General features: G+C 44.7%; 1 protein-coding gene across 3 annotated transcripts in view; it reads left to right on the top strand.

Annotated features, from left to right (window-relative positions):
* The first annotated feature begins 2,566 nt into the window (after positions 1-2,566).
* Positions 2,567-16,105, top strand: part of gpd2 (glycerol-3-phosphate dehydrogenase 2 (mitochondrial)) — a 128,024-nt gene continuing 114,485 nt past the window's right edge. For 2 of the 3 annotated variants that reach the window (XM_043693788.1, XM_043693790.1), the window contains exon 1: positions 2,567-2,710. The gene's annotated coding sequence lies outside the window, so the exon portion shown is untranslated. The other variant, XM_043693789.1, reaches the window with a different exon arrangement.

Raw genomic sequence — 16,105 nt, forward strand, 5'->3', positions numbered from 1 at the left:
AAGTTTTATTGATTCTTGATTATTTCATTCAATTAAATTAAGCAGATCTGCACAGTTATGTTAAATCTAATAGCCTCCGTCTTTCTTCTGTTTATTCAACACCAATCAGTTTCATTTTCTATATGTTTGTTTTGGTTCACTGAATTGTATTGGCTCTAGGATGATATCTGATAGTGGGATGTAAGAATGGAGTTGATCCGATATCTGACACAGAGTAGCCACATTGTTGATGCTTCTGTAGTCGTCTGACTCATTGAAAATCTGAAAGAATTTTTTTTCCTTACATTTTGAGTCCAAAATCTTTTTTTTGTTAGCCAAACAATACAAGCCATACCAGTACCATATCTAATCGACATGATTTTAACTGGCCAAACTTGTGCAGTATTCCTTTTGTTTCTTGAATATCGGTAATATCATCAGCTAGCAGGATCCTAAAATGGACAGAGGATCAGAGGGACTTTGGTGTGTATGCACACAGATCCTTGGAGACAACGGGACATAAATCCAAGAACAGGGAGGTTATGAGTTGCTGGCTTTTATCTTTACTGCACCAAAGGCAGATAGGAAGTTTTCTTTAATTGTATGTTATCTTTTCCCTGCCCCATGAGTAAGTCTGAACTGTATGTGGTTGAGTGACTATTGTTGCCGATCACAGCATAATCATCATTTTTATACCTTTATTGAAACCTGTTGTCCTGGTTTCACGGCACCTCCTGTTTTGTAATTATCTGACGAGTGGAATCCAAAAGGTAGATTGCTACTCTTCTATTTGTGCTGAGCCTGGAAATTCCATGTCTAAGACCCTCCAAATCAAATGACAATGGCACCTGTATAATTAGTTTCTCCTGTATCAGTTTAGGTTAATACTGTGTCAAATATCTGAAGTTAGACAAGTTAACCTAAAACTTTCCAGAAGTAACAGGAGAGAGTCGTTTAGTTTTGCATCAGTCATTATGGTGGAACATCCCACTAATACTAAAGAATACAGAGAAGGAATTAAGTGCCATCACCATTACTAGAGAAATAGTAATAGACAAACTAATAGGACTGAAGACAGAGAGGTCCCCTGGCCCTGAAAGTTTGCATCCTAGGATCCTAAAAGAGGTAGCTAAAGAAATAGTGGGTGCATTGATTGTAATTTTCCAAAGTCATTAGGTTCTGGAGATGTACCAGAGCACAAGGAGAACTGTCTATGTGAGTCCCTATTTAAGAAGAGAGGGAGGCAAAAAGTTGGAAACTTAGGTTGATTGGCCTCATATCTATTGTTGGAATAATGTTGGAACTAGTTATTAGGGAAGTAATAGCAGAATATTGGTAAAGTCATATTCTAATCAAGCAGAGTCAACATGGCTTCATGAAAGGAAAATCATGTCTGACTAATTTATTAGAGTGTTTCAAGCAAGTGTCAACCAACAGATGTGTTGTACTTGGACTTACAAAAGGTATTCAACAAGATACCTAACAAAAGGTTAAGTCATAAGAGCCCATGGTGTTGGATGTAGTATATTGTTAGGGACAGAAAATTGGCTGATGGGCAGGAAACAACATGTGTGGGTAAGGGGTTCAGGTAATCAGTGGGGTTCTACAGGGATCAGTGGTGGTACCATGACTGTTTACAATTTAAATTCATGACCTGGAGGAAAGAAGTGTGGCAAGTTTGCAGTCACAAAAATAGGCACAGTTTACAGAGGTTAACTAAATGGGTAAAAAGATGGCAAATGGAGTATAATGTGGGAAGTTGTCAAGTTGTTCACTTTGAAAGGGAGAACAAACGAACAGAATATTACTTAAATGAGAAAACTGCAACACAAAGGAACTTGACAGTACTCATGCATGAAACACAAAGCTTGAATACAGGTAATCAGGAAGGCTAATTGAATTGGCCTTTATTTCAAAGATTGGCACAACAGTAGCGCCCTATCTGTGGGTCAGAAGTCCCAGGTTCAAATTCCCACCTGCCCCAGAAATGAAAGTCCAGTGATAACCATCTCTCTTCAGGTTGATTACAAGTATCAATCAAGACTATTGTGGAACATATGAATAGGGTAAATAGAGGCTTGATGACCGTGCAGAAAGAACAGCTGAAGGACCTCTTTCCGTGCTGCAAAACATAACGATGGGCAGGGAGTGGGAGATACATGGAGGGCTCTGGCCAGTTCCTTCCCAAAGGTATTAGGTTAGCCGTTCTAGGTCTAGGAATTTGGCCCAGTATGCATCCAATCTGAGACAGGAGTAACTAATGTAAACGCCCCTGTCATTTGATTTGAAGGGACTTAGACATGGAGAACAGCTTCCAGGCTCAAAGCGATCTACGTTTTGGATTGCACTCTTCAGATAATTATATTCCATCAAATAAAGAGGTGCGGTGTAACCAGGCCATTGGTTTCAATAAAGATATAAAAGAAATGATTATGCCGTGATCAGCAACAGTGCCTTTACCCGACCACATACAGTACAGAATTACACAGGGGGTAGGGCTAAGATAACGTCTAATTAAACTCCCTATCTGCCTCTGATTGGTACAGTAAAGGCGAAAGCCAGCCTACATTGCCTGCATCGCCGCAGTCCCGTTGGGCAGCTTGTGCTGTCAATCTCTGAGTAAGGTCATGGTCCTCAAAGTGGGAACGTTGTGTGAAACGAAGCCTGTTCTACAGAGCTGCCGATGATGGAATTTTCAAGCAGCGAGGAAGGAGACCGACACTAGGATTTGGTGAGCACCTACACTGTTAACGGTGGGGCTGATAGGCGGGGAGATGAGGTTTAACATCCTGCTGCACTGATACCGCGTCCGGGCAGCGAGGATCGACATCTAGCCACAGGTAAGGCCAGTGAGGCACAGGGATGTTGTTTTCTGCTCACCGAGCTTTCACATCCAGTTTTTACCTTATGCAGCACCACCCGTTTCGTACGTGCAATTATTAGGGACTTTCTTTCTTTCTGTGAACATGCACAAGTTCTGTAAAGGCCGCCCTCAGCGGTTGTTTTCCTACTTCCCTTTTCTCTTGTACCCCGCCCGCTGCTGAACAAAGTGTAGATCCCGCCCAGGTCAGGGGGCCCTGAAATCTTGAACTTCAGAGTGGCAAGAAGTGGTGTCAGTCTGGAGGTGACAACATCATCACTTTTTTTTAATTTAAAAAAATATACTTTATTCATAAAATTATTTGGATCTCTATACAATTGGCCATGCCATTCTTGTGCTTTACATACAGACATCGAAATGTATTTTTCCTATATACAAGTCTGTCCATTTACTATCCAGCTCTTCTGCTGAAGTGTCAGCGGAGCCCAAGTGACTGGGTTGGCCCCCTGTTCTTTGGCAGGCAGACATTATACAGTGGTCTTTCCCCACCGCGCCTTGGCGGCAGCTGCCCCAAGCTTCAGCACGACCCTCAACACGTAGTCCTGGACCTTGGAATGTGCCAGTCCGCAACACTCAGTCGGGGTCAGCTCCTTCAGCTGGAAGATCAACAGGTTTCGGACGCCCAAAGAGCCTCTTTAACCGAGTTGGTGCTCCTCCAGGCACAGTTGATGTTCGTCTCGGTGTGCGTCCCGGGGAACAGACCATAGAGCACAGAGTCCCCCGTCACGGCGCTGCTCGGGGCGAACCTCGCCAAACACCACTGCATTCCTCTCCAGACTTCTTCTGCAGAGGCACATTCCAGAAGGAGGTGTGTGACAGTCTCGTCCCCCCCGCAGCCGTTTCGAGTCCAGGCGTGCATAAAGGATCTCACAGGCAGAGCCCTTCTCACCACCAGCCAAGTCATGTCTTGGTGCTTGTTGGAAAGTTCTAACGACGAGGCAATCTGCCAAATGACTTTGACAGTCTGCTCAGGGAACCGCTCGATAGGATCCGCCCTCTCCTTTTCCCGAAGGGTCTCAAGGACACTACGTGCTGACCACTTCCTGATGGACTTGTGGTAAGAGGTGTTTTTCTTCGTAAACTTCTCCATGAAGGACAGGTGATATGGAACGGTCCAACTACTCGGAGTGTTCCGCGGCAGCGAGGCCAGGCCCATCCTTCGCAATACTGGGGACAGGTAGAACCTCAGTACATAGTGACACTTGGTGTTTGCGTACCGGGGATCCACGCAAAGCTTGATGCAGCCACACAGAAAGGTGGCCATCAGGGTGAGGTAGGCATTGGGTGTGTTTTTTCCCCCCGTTGCCCAGATCTTTATGCATCGAGTCCTTTTGGACCCAGTCCATCTTTGATCTCCATATAAAATGGAAGATGGCCTGGGTGATTGCAACAGGTTCTGGAATAGGCCAGACCTATGCCACATATAACAGCAATGACAGTGTATCACACCTGACGACCAGGTTTTTACCTGGGATGGAGAGTAACCGTAGCTTCCATCTGCCAGTTTCTGCCTCACTTTCTTGATACGCTCCCCCCAAGACTTGGCGCACGCCCCAGCCCCCCCGTACCAAATACCCAGCACCTTCAGGTGGTCGGTCCTGACGGTGAAGGGGATCGAGGATTGGTCGGCCCAGTTCCCGAAGAGCCTGGCCTCGCTCTTGCCTCGGTTTACCTTGGCCCCCGAGGCTTGTTTGAACTGGTCACATATACACATGTGTCTGTGCACGGACAGTGGATCCGTGCAGGAAACAGCGACGTCATCCATGTTCAGGGAGGCTTTAACTTGTAGGCCCCCGCTGCCAGGAATAGTCACACCTCTCAGGCTCGCATCCTTCCTGATGGACTCAGCAAATGGCTCTATGCAGCACACAAACAAGGCAAGAGAGAGAAGGCAGCACTGCCTGACTCCAGATCGGACTGGGAAGCTATCTGATTCCCAGCCATTGATTGAGACTGCACTGACAATGTTGGTGTACAGCAGTGTGATCCAATTGCAGATTCCCTCCCCAAAGCCCATTTTGGAGAGAACATCTGTGATATCCTGTCAAAGGCTTTCTCCTGGTCCAGACTGATCAGGCAGGTGTCCAACCCTGTGTCCTGCACATAGGCGATCGTATCCCTGAGGAGTGCGAGACTCTCAGCGATCTTCCTGCCCGTACAGCACAGGTTTGGTCAGGGTAAATCACCGAGCCCAGAGCAGACCTGACCCGGTTGGCAATAACCTTTGATAAAATTTTGTAATCCATATTCAATAGAGATTGGTTTCCAATTTCTGATTTCCTTCCTCTCCCCCTTCTGCTTGAAGATGAGGGTAATGATGCCTTTCCTCATGGATTCACTCATGGTACCTGGCAGAAGCATACTGACATGCACCTCCAGCAGGTCCTGGCCAATCAAGTCCCACAGAGCAGAATAGGGCTCGACCAGTAAGCCGTCACTTCCAGGAGTTTTATTCTTTTCAAAGGACTCGAGGGCCTTGGTCAGCTCATCCAGAGATAGCGGCTGGTCCAGCTTCTCCTGTGTTCTGTCTTCTAAGACCTCTGTGATAGAGGACAGGAATGACTGGGAGGCCGCGCTGTCAGTTGGCTTCACGTCATACAGGCTGGCATAGAAGGATTTGCCAATCCTCATGTCGTCAGCCTGAGATGACGTTATCGAGCCATCTTCTTCCTTCAGGCTGCTGAGCACGGAGCTCTCTTGGTGCACCTTCTGGCAGAAGAAACGTGAGCACGTCTCATCCTGCTCCACGGAGCGGACCCTGGACCGGAAGATTATCTTGGAGGTCTCCGAGGCAAAGAGCAAACCTTGCTGACCCTTCACCTCCTTGAGGTCCTCCATGACATCGACCCCCATCATCTGCAGCAGGAGCAGGTTCTGCATACTTTCCTGGAGTTGGGACAGTTTTCCCCGCCTCTCTCTCGTCTCCTGAAACCCTTTGAGGATGAAAAGCCTCTTGATGTTCCCTTTTACTGTTTCCCACCAGTCTGCTGGGGACTCAGAGGGGCTTCACGGTTCTCCAACCTGCGTAGTCCCTCTTGAGCTCCTCAATGTTTCCCGGGGTCAACAGCTTTGTGTTCAGCTTCCACGTTCCCTTACCAGCCCGCTGCTCGTCCTGTAGGTGACAGTCGGCCAGCAGGAGGCAGTGGTCAGAGAAGAACACTGGCTTGACGTCGGTGGATCTGACCGAGAGCGTTCGGGACACAAACAGATAATCTATCCTTGAGCGGATAGACCCGTCTGCCCGTGACTTGGTGTATCTACGCTGCGCTCCGTCTGCAGGGGTGCTGAAGATGTCGTGCAGCTTGGCATCTTTGCCCGTTTCCATCAGGACTCTGGCCGTGGCATCCAGTTTACTGTCCCCCCTGCCAGATTGTCCATCTGCATCAATGATAAAGTTGAAGTCTCCGGCCAGAATGACTGGCCTGGACGTAGCCAGCCACAGTGGAACGGCCAACCGTTCACTCTTACCCGCTGGGGCATACACATTAATCAGTCTCAGGGGAGCATTCCTGTACATGACATCGGTGACGAGGAGGCGCCCGCCCACCACCTCCTTGACCTCGGAGATGGTGAAATTGCCTCCTCACAACAGGATACCCAGCAGGAGGCCAGGCTATCGTTGCCCCCCGACCAAACTGATGGTCCATGGGCCCACAAACTCGACCATCTCCTGTAGCTGCTGAGGTGCGGTATCCCACACTCCTGCAGAAACAGAAAGTCGGCTTTAATGTTGGCCAGGAAGGCCATCGTAGAAACACATCGCGTAGCCGATTTGATGCTACGCACATTGATACTGGCAATTTTTATCCCCATTTTAACAGTTTACGAGGTTAGTGTCCATTTGCTGCTGGTCTTGCCTCTGTGGGGTAGCTGTATGCATCCCCATGGTGACGGCAAACTGCTGGGCCCTCCCAGGGCTGAGGTAGCTGTCTGGCTCCACGCTGGTCCATTTCCCCACTCTGGTGTCTTCGGGTCAGGCCCAGGGTCTGCACAGTCCAGTTCTGTGGAGCTGTAGGGCGGTGGGTACCTCTTGGTTCTCATTGGGGGGGGTGGTCTTTATCCGTCCCCTCAGAGGGATCGTCTTTCCCTGTTTGGGTGGTGCTGCTCTCCTTTTTCCCTGCGGCGCTCTGTCTCTTCCTCTGGTGATGACCTCCTTGCGCCCGTCCTCACCATCCGAAGAGCTGCCTGTATCCTTGTCGCGTAAGGTGTCGTTTCCCCCTTTGCTAGGTGGCTTTGGGGGTCTTGCGAGGTTTCCTCTTCCTGTTTTTGACAGTAATCCATTTCTCTGCCTCCTTTGATCCCTCCTCTTCCATTTCCTCCGTCTGTCTTGAAGGAGCTTGGATCGGCTGCTGCACCTCCCTGCTGTCTGCCATCTGCTCCACTCCAGCCTGCCCTTCCTTCTGGGTGCTACCAGACACTGTTCCCATACTGGTTTGTCGTATCTCGCTGGTTTTATGCGGTCCACGGCTCGTGTTGCCACCTCCGGCCATCTGTGCCTATTTGGCAGCCCCTCGTCTTGGGCAGACCTTGTACATGTGGCCCGCCTCTCTGCACAGATTATAGTTCTTGGCCTCCTTACATTCTTTGGTCGGGTGGCCTTCCTGCTTGCAGTTTCGACAGACGGTCACCTTACAATCCACCGCCACGTGGCCTGACCTCCCGCAGGTTCGGCACACTTTTGGCTGCCCTGCGTATGTCAGGTAACCTCTGCTTCCTCCGATGGCAAAGCTGGAGGGTGGGTGGAGGATGTTCCCACTGGCATCGACCCTCAGGGTTACCCTGACCTGCCGCTTGCTGGTCCAGATCCCAAAAGGATCGACAACATCGGTGCTTTCTCCCTCGACCTGGATGTATTTTCTCAGGAAGGTCAGGACATCCACTGCTGGGACGTGGGGTTTGTACATGTGGATTGTAACAACCCGACTCCTCTGCGTAGGAAGCACACACAATGGGACCACTGACAAGTTGGAGAACAGAGGTTCCCCTTCTCCTTGAAGGAGCGTGAAGAATTGCGAGCAGCTCCTGAAGGTCATGTCGAAATAGCCTGCCCCAGGAAATCCTGCAGGCAGTACACATCCGCTGCTTCGAACCCGCAACACTCCAACAGAATCTTCTTGACAAACACCGTCTGATCGATTGGTATGTGCTTCTCCACCTTCTTCACAGTTACCCTGACTGTGTTGTGAATGTCCTGGCCTGGGCTGCGAGCAGCTGCTGATGCCATAGCTCTGAGGTTGGCTGGTACCTGAATTGGCATTAGGCCGAAGCCAGCATGAAGATCCACCAAGAGCAGGTCAGCACAACCAAACGAACCTTCAACATCCTATCACGATCCAGCGATGATGTCCAGCAGCTCCGACGACTCGCAACACGACCCTCTTGGTATCTCCCCTGCCAGCACACACCTGCTGCGCCGAACCTGCAGCACCCGAGCAGAATCTCTTCCTCTGGTCCTCAGGAACTACACATATTCCGAGCCAAAAAGCCGACAACACTATCACCTCCCACAACGTGGTGATTGACAGGTCATGAAGGAGTCACAACAAATTCCAAGTGTGTAGCTGAGAACAACTTGACTAATCTTTTTGGTGGGACTGTGTTTGGTGACTTGAAATGCCAGAGAATCCTGCTTTCGATTGCTTCATGTGTTCGCGCCATTCTATTTAATACTTACATCTGATCCCCCTTTTTAAAATCTCATGTCTTCACCACTCTCTGTAGTTTCCACAGTTTGTCAGCTTTACGATATATTTGCATTCCTGCAGTTCTGGCCTATCCTGCATCCTCCCAGTTTAGTTGTTCCATCATTCATCGCTGCAGTTTAGTTGTCGAGAGTGTGGTGCTGGAAAAGTACAGCAGGTCAGGCAGCATCCGAGAAGCAGGCGAATAGACGTTTCGGGCAAAAGCCCTTCATCAGAGTAAGGATTCCTGATGAAGGGCTTTTGCCCGAAACGTTGATTCTCCTGCTCCTCGGATGCTGCCTGACCTGCTGTACTCTTCCAGCATCACAGTCTCGACTCTAATCTCTAGCATTGCAGTCCTCACTTTCGCTGCAGTTTAATTGTATGGACCTTGCGTTCAGGAATTCCTTTTCAAAACCTCTGCCTCTCAAGTTCACATTCCTCCTTTTCTTCCAGGATTCCTTGAATCCTGCCTGCTTGACCAAGCATTTGGTTGTTTCATCTAGTATTTCCTTCTGTGGCGTCTGTCATATTTTGTTTTATCACACTTTAAAAAAAGTCATTGGTTGGTGGAATGGGCAGACAAATGGAATCTGAAGTTCATTACGGCAAAATGTGAAATAATTAATTTTGCCAGGAAGACAATGGAGAGGCAAACTCTAAAAGGGATTCAGGAGCAGAGGGACGTCTATGTGGAAATGTGCAAAGATAATTGAAGGTGGCAGGGCAGGTTAATAAAGAGTACAGAATTCTAGGCTTTATCAGTAGAGGCATAGTAGAGTAAGGAACATGTTGAACTTGTACAGGACACTAGTGCAGCTTCAATTGGAGTGTTGCACTCAGTTATAGCTGCCTCATTTTATGAAGGACGTGAAGAATTGGACACAGTGCAAAAGAGGTTTACAAGAGTGGTTCCAGGGATACAGAACTTCAATAGTGAAGATAGATTCGAGGAGTTAGGATTATTTTCCTTAGAGAAAATAAAGTTGAGAAGAGATTTATAGAGGTATTCAAAATCATCACCAGTGTGGACAAATTAGATAGAAATTGTTTATATGTCTGAGTATTGCGAATGAGGTGACACAGATGTAAAGTGATTGAAAAGTAAACACATGATGTAAGGAAAATCTTTTTTCAGCTCTTGGTCAGTCTAGAATTCACTGCTCGGTGGATAATGAAGGCAGGTTCCATTGAAACATTCAGAAGGGAGTTATCCTGTTATCTGGAAAATAAGATTGTGCAGGATTACAGAGAAGAAGAGGAGAATTGCATTTTAAAAAATTGCTCAGTTGGAGAGCTGGTGCATACATGTTGGGTTAAATGGCCTCCCTGCATGCTATGATTATTGAGATTCTGTGAAAAGCCTTGCGATGTTTTATTTAAGACTTCAGACTTGGAATTTGCATTTCCACCCAGAGATATACTTAATCTGGATGCAAACCAATGAAGTGGCTTAATAGATTGCAAAAGTTTGATGTTAATTACCATTTATATTTATGTAAAAGTCAATTTTTAAAGATTTTTTAAGGTTAAATTTATGGGGTCGACTATTACATGGATACTACTTTTAAGGGGCTGAAATTCATGCTACAGCCCAAAATATCATATCATATATTAGCAGAAGCTTAATTGATCTCTAAATGAATAAAGGAAAAATAATGCAACAAATAACAGTAATTGCCAGATAAAGACAATAGAAACAAAAATGAATTGATATTTTATTTATACATATAAAAAGTGAAGTAGAAATATAATTACGGCTTTAAGTTACAATTACGTGGTACATCTTAAATTAAACATATCAAATATAAAAGTGCATTAAAATCCTGTAAAAATCATACTGTTCAACATCTTTAGCACTGAATAAAACTTCATAATCAGTAGGATGAATTTTATCATATGGATTCTGTTCATCTTTACTGTCCATAGTTAGTGGTAGGACATCATCCGCTTTTTCTTCTTCATCTATGTCATCCCAAAGATTAACACCCTCTGTACCGACTAATGCATTTGAAACTCCATATTTCTTGAATGATTTGAAAATAGTGTCAGCTTTTACTTCCTTCCATGAATCAACGATCTATTCTCAGAAAAGTGGCAGTGATGGAGCCTGCATACTGGCCACCTTTCTTGTATGTTTTTTTCTCCATTACGCATCCAGTTATTCTACTTCATTCTCATCATGTCCTTAAATGGCTTACTGATACTAACATCTATTGGTTGCAAAATGCTTGTAAGTCTGCTGGGAGTTACAGCTATGTTACCAATAACATTCTTCATTAGATGTGATCTAAACTGGTCCCAGAGGAGCAAACTCTTTTCCTTGCCTAGCCTGCCAGGTCATAAATTCCAAACTTCCTTTATCCATTTTCTACATCCACCTTCATTCATCCAGCCTTGTGGATTCATATGGATGACAATTCCTTTTGGAAATTTCTCCTTTTGCAATATTTTTCTCTTAAAAATAACCATTGGTTTTAACTAAGGGCCATCAGTGATACGAGAAAGAATTAAAATAAACTACTTTTCTCATGGCCAGTCCTCTTCACCAACACTGTTTTTCTTATTTTTGGTTCACAGTTTGATTCTCCAGCACTTGTAGCCTTCCTTCTGCTGATTTCTGATTACAAATTGGTGAAACTGTAATATAATTTCTTCGAATTCATTAGGCAGCTTTTGTGCAATCTTAGTTCTCTGCTGAAAATACTAAGTCATGCCTTCTCATGAACCTTGTGCACCATCCAGCACTTGCCTTAAATGCCAAAATTCCATCCTTCTTTGATTTGTTTCGCGCAGGGATTTAGATGGCTTCACGGCCGACACATTTTCCATTTTGATGATTTTCAAGTACCCACTAAGTAAGCTTTTTCTCAAGTTGTGATCACTTGCTAGGTTTACCTCTGTTGGCACACCTACGTTTTGACATTGTCTGAAGTTGGTTTAATATCTTTCCCCAGCCTCTCACCTGTTTCTCCGAAATGCAAAACTGTCTTGCTGCTACACAGAATCTCTACAGTGTGGAAACAGGCCCTTCGGCCCACCAAGTCCACACTGATCCTCCGAAGAGTATCCCACCCAAACCCATTACTGTACATTTTACCCCTAGCTAACACATCCCTGAACACTATGGGCAATTTATCATGGCTAATTCACCTAGCCTGCACATTTTTGGACTGACAGAGGAAACTGGTGCACCCAGAGGAAACCCACACAGGCTCGGGGAGAATATGCAAACTTCACACAGATAGTTGCCCGAGGCTGGAATTGAACCCGGATCCCTGGCACTGTGCTGCTGCAGTACTAACCACTGAGCCACCCTGCTGCTGCGGTTTTTTTGTCTTCTCTGCAACTTCAATAACTTTTAATTTAAATGGTGCTGTATGCAGTTTTACACAAGATGAAGACATTTCAAAACCTCAACTAGGTATAATGACTGTATTCCATTAGTGCTACAGGGGAACTGAGCTCAGTTGAGCTGCACAAAAAGGAAGGTTGTCTCTGAACTAATAGTCTTAAACCTTCATGCCAAATTGGTGTGAATTGTGCCAAAACACACAATAGCACAAAAAAATTCATTTCCTCATTGCAACGTTTACATACTGGATAATACGTTGACTCATGTTGATCTCTTAGCTGTGAATAACTAGGGTCGACTTTTACATAAGATATATAGAAAATTCCAGATTTTTTGGCCAAAAATAAGGGGTTGATTTTTGCATGAGATTGACTTTGACTTTTACTCGAATATGTAAGGTAATTTCTTAGATAACTGCTGTATGTCCAAGTCTCCTTGATCTTTTATGGCAACCCATTAAACTCTTTACCCCTATTGAATCTCCCCTGTAAAACTTGTCTCTTAAATCTGAAATTAGCATTCCCAGTTAGGCTTTTTTCAAGATCTCAGAATATTGAAACCAAATTTTCAGGTGTAGCTGAATTTATTTTTACTGTAAATTTTTGAGCATTATAAATATACATTAAAACATACTATAAATATCAATCCATCATATTAAACAGAATTTCTGGATATTCTGAAATGGCACTGCATGAATGTGGATCAATAAACTGAAACTGGAATTTTGATACTTAGAGACAAAATATACATTGTGGATTCATTACCTTCCTTGGGCCATCCTTGTTATTACAGTCAATATTGCTGAGTTGCACCCATTTCTATTGAAGTTAGGTGGAAACGTATCTGAAACTTGACGTCAGCTAAGTGAGTTTGATTGATATGTAACTTTTTCATGCTGCACTCTCAGAACTCCAAGCTACAATGTGTAATCCTACTTGTTTTGCTTTTTTATAGAGTCGCAGAGCATGGAAATAGACCCTTCGGTCCAACTTGTCCACACTGACCATGTTCCCAAACTAAACTAGTCCCACCTGCCTGCGTTTAGTCCTCCAAACCCTTCCTATTCATGTACTTATCCAAATGCCTTTTAACTGTACCAATATCCATCACTTCCTCTGGCAGTTCATTTCACACATGAACCATCCTCTGTTAAAAATAAAAGTTGCTCTTCATGTCCTTTTTAAAACTTACTCCACTCACCTGAAAATATGTCCCCTAGTTTTGAACTCCCCCCTACCCTAGGGAAAATATCCTTTTTGCTATTCACTTTATTTCTGTCTCTCTTTATTTTATAAACCACTATAAGGTCACTCTGAACCTCCTCTGCTACAGTGAACAAAGTCCCAGCTTATCCGACCTATTTTTATAACTCAAACCCTCCATTCCTGGCAACATCCTGGTAAATCTTTTCTGAATCCTATCCAATTTTATAATATCATTCCCACAGCTGGGAAACCAGAACTGCACACAGCACTGCAGAAGAGGCTTCACCAACATGCTGTACAACCTCAACATGACTTCCCAACTCCTATACTCAAAAGTCTGAGAAACGAAGGCAAGCGTGCCAAATGCCTCTTTAACCACCCTGTTTACCTGTGTTGCAAATTTCAAAGAATTATGTACCTGAACCCTTAGCTCTCTCTGTCTTACAACACTACTTAGGGCCCTACCATCAACTGTATAAGTCCAGCCTTTGTTCGTTTTACCAAAAAGCAATATCTCGCATTTATCCAAATTAAACTCCATCTGCCACTGCTCACCACATTGACCCAATTGATCAAAATCTCTTTACACACTGAGATAACCTTTTCCATTGTCCACAATAGCTCTAATTTTGGAGTCATTTGCAAACTTATTAACTATGCCTCCCATTTTCTCATCATGACCATTTTTAAAAAAATGACAAACAGAAGTAGACCCAGTACCGATCCCTGTGGAACTCTGCTGGTCACAGGCCTCCAGTCCAAAAAACAACTCGCCCAAGTTAGTGTCCAATTGGAAAGTTCTTCTTGAATCCTTTGTAATCTATCTTTACTTAATAGCCTACCATGTGGAAATTTGTGAAAGGTTTTACTAAATTCCCTGTACACAACTGGGAGAAAGTGAGGACTGCAGATGCCGAAGAGTCAGAGTTGAAAAGTGTGGCGCTGGAAAAGCACAGCAGGTCAGGCAGCATCCGAGGAGCAGGAGAGTCAATGTTTCAGGCATAAGCCCTTCATCAGCCCCCTTCCCCTCACTTTCCTGATGAAAGTCCTGATGGACCTATGCTTTTCGAGTGCCACACTTTTTGTCATTGTAAACCACGTCTATCGCTCTGCCCTCATCAATCTTCTTGGTTACTTCTTCAAATAACTCAGTCAAGTTTGTGAGACACTATTCCCCTTGTACAAAACCATGCTGAAAATTCCTAATCAGTCCTTGCCACCCCAAATGGTTGTAAGTCCCATCTTTCCGAATCACCTCTAACAACTTATCCATCACCAATGTCAGGCTCATAGGCCTGTAGTTACCAGGCTTCTCCTTCCAACCTTTCTTAAATCAAGGCACAACATTAGCCACCCTCCATCCCTATAGTTTTGATGGACTTTACAGCACAATGAATGCTCACACCAGCATAATGATACAAAATCTAACTAATACTAAAGTTAAATTTCTAAAAAAAGCATAGAACATTCCAGACAAAAAATTGCATTTATATAATTTATAATATCTCATTTGCCAAAGGAATTGCTTTGAAATATAGTTTCATGTTATCTGAGTGTCTAATATATTCACACTGCCATATCTGCTGAATTTCTCTACCACTTTGTTTTTGTATTATAAATAGGTGACCCATTTGTTACAACCATTGGGGTAACATTAAACCCCGTTTAGGGGCGGCATGGTGGCTCAGCGGTTAGCACTGCTGTCTCACAGGGTTCAAATCCAACCTTGGGTAACTATCTGTGTGAAGTTTGCACTTTCTCCCTGCATGGGGTTTTGCTGGGAGTTCTGGTTTCGCACACAGTTCAATGATGTGCAAGTTAGATGGTTTGACCATGCGAAATGTGGGGTTACAGGGATGGAGGGGGCTGGGTTTCGTTTGGATGCTCTTCAGAGACTCGGTGCAGGCCCGATGGGCCAAATGGCTTCTTTGTGCACTGTAGGGATTCTAAGATTTAACCCTGCATATTGTTGAAGGGGCTTAGTAAAAGTGGTGGCATTTAGTAACCAGGGCTGTTGCTGGTGTTCATCTTCAGATGAATCCAGTAGTATTGCTTGGACTGATGTCATACATATTAAACTTGATGGAATTTTTTGCTTGCATACTTCAATCAAATGGGTGGGGAGAACTGTAAAAATTTAAATGCAAAAAAACTCTGTCAATGGGGCTGGGTGGCTAACATACTCCCCAAGATGGGCTGACCATGCTGCAGTCTTGATTTATCTTCCAGGGGTAATCTTTCAGTAAATGGATGCAAGGATTGCTCTTTGGAAGGGAATGAGGTTTTACAGCCCTGCTTATGGTTCAGAAGAAGCGGCAACTCGACTATGCTGACCTGGTTTCTCAACTGAACTAGTCCTATTTATCTGTGTTTGGCCCATATCTTTCTAAACCTTCCCTACTCGTGTACTTGTCTTTTAAATGTTATAACTGTACTGCATCTACCACTACCTCAGGCAGTTCATACGAACCATCTTCTGTGTGAAAAAGTTACTCCTAAGGCCTTTTTAAAACATTTCCCCTCTCACCTTAAAAATATGCTGTCTACTTTTGAATTCCCCTACCCTAGGGAAAAGACCTTTGCCATTCACTTTATCCATGCCTCTCATTATTTTATAAACCTCTAAAAGGTTATCTCTCAACCTACTCCAATGTAAAAAGTACCAGCCCATCCAGCCTCTCCTCATAACTCAAACCCTCCAGTCTTGTTAACATCCTTGTAAATCTTTTCTGCACCCTCTCCAACTTAATAATATCATCCCAAAGCAGGGCGACAGGAGCTGTGCCCAGCACTCCAAAAATGGCCTTATCAACATCCTGCAGAATTCAACATGATGTACCAACTCATGTACTCAGTGGTCTGAGCAATGAAGGGCAAAAGTGAGGACTACAGATGCTGGAAATCAGAGTTTAGATTAGAGTGGAGCTGGAAAAACACAGCAGGTCAGGCAGCATCCGAGGAGCTGGAAAATCGACGTTTCGGCAAAAGCCCTTCATTGGGAATG

This window comes from Chiloscyllium plagiosum, chromosome 7 (assembly GCF_004010195.1).
Source record: "Chiloscyllium plagiosum isolate BGI_BamShark_2017 chromosome 7, ASM401019v2, whole genome shotgun sequence".
NCBI classification, from domain to species: domain Eukaryota; kingdom Metazoa; phylum Chordata; class Chondrichthyes; order Orectolobiformes; family Hemiscylliidae; genus Chiloscyllium; species Chiloscyllium plagiosum.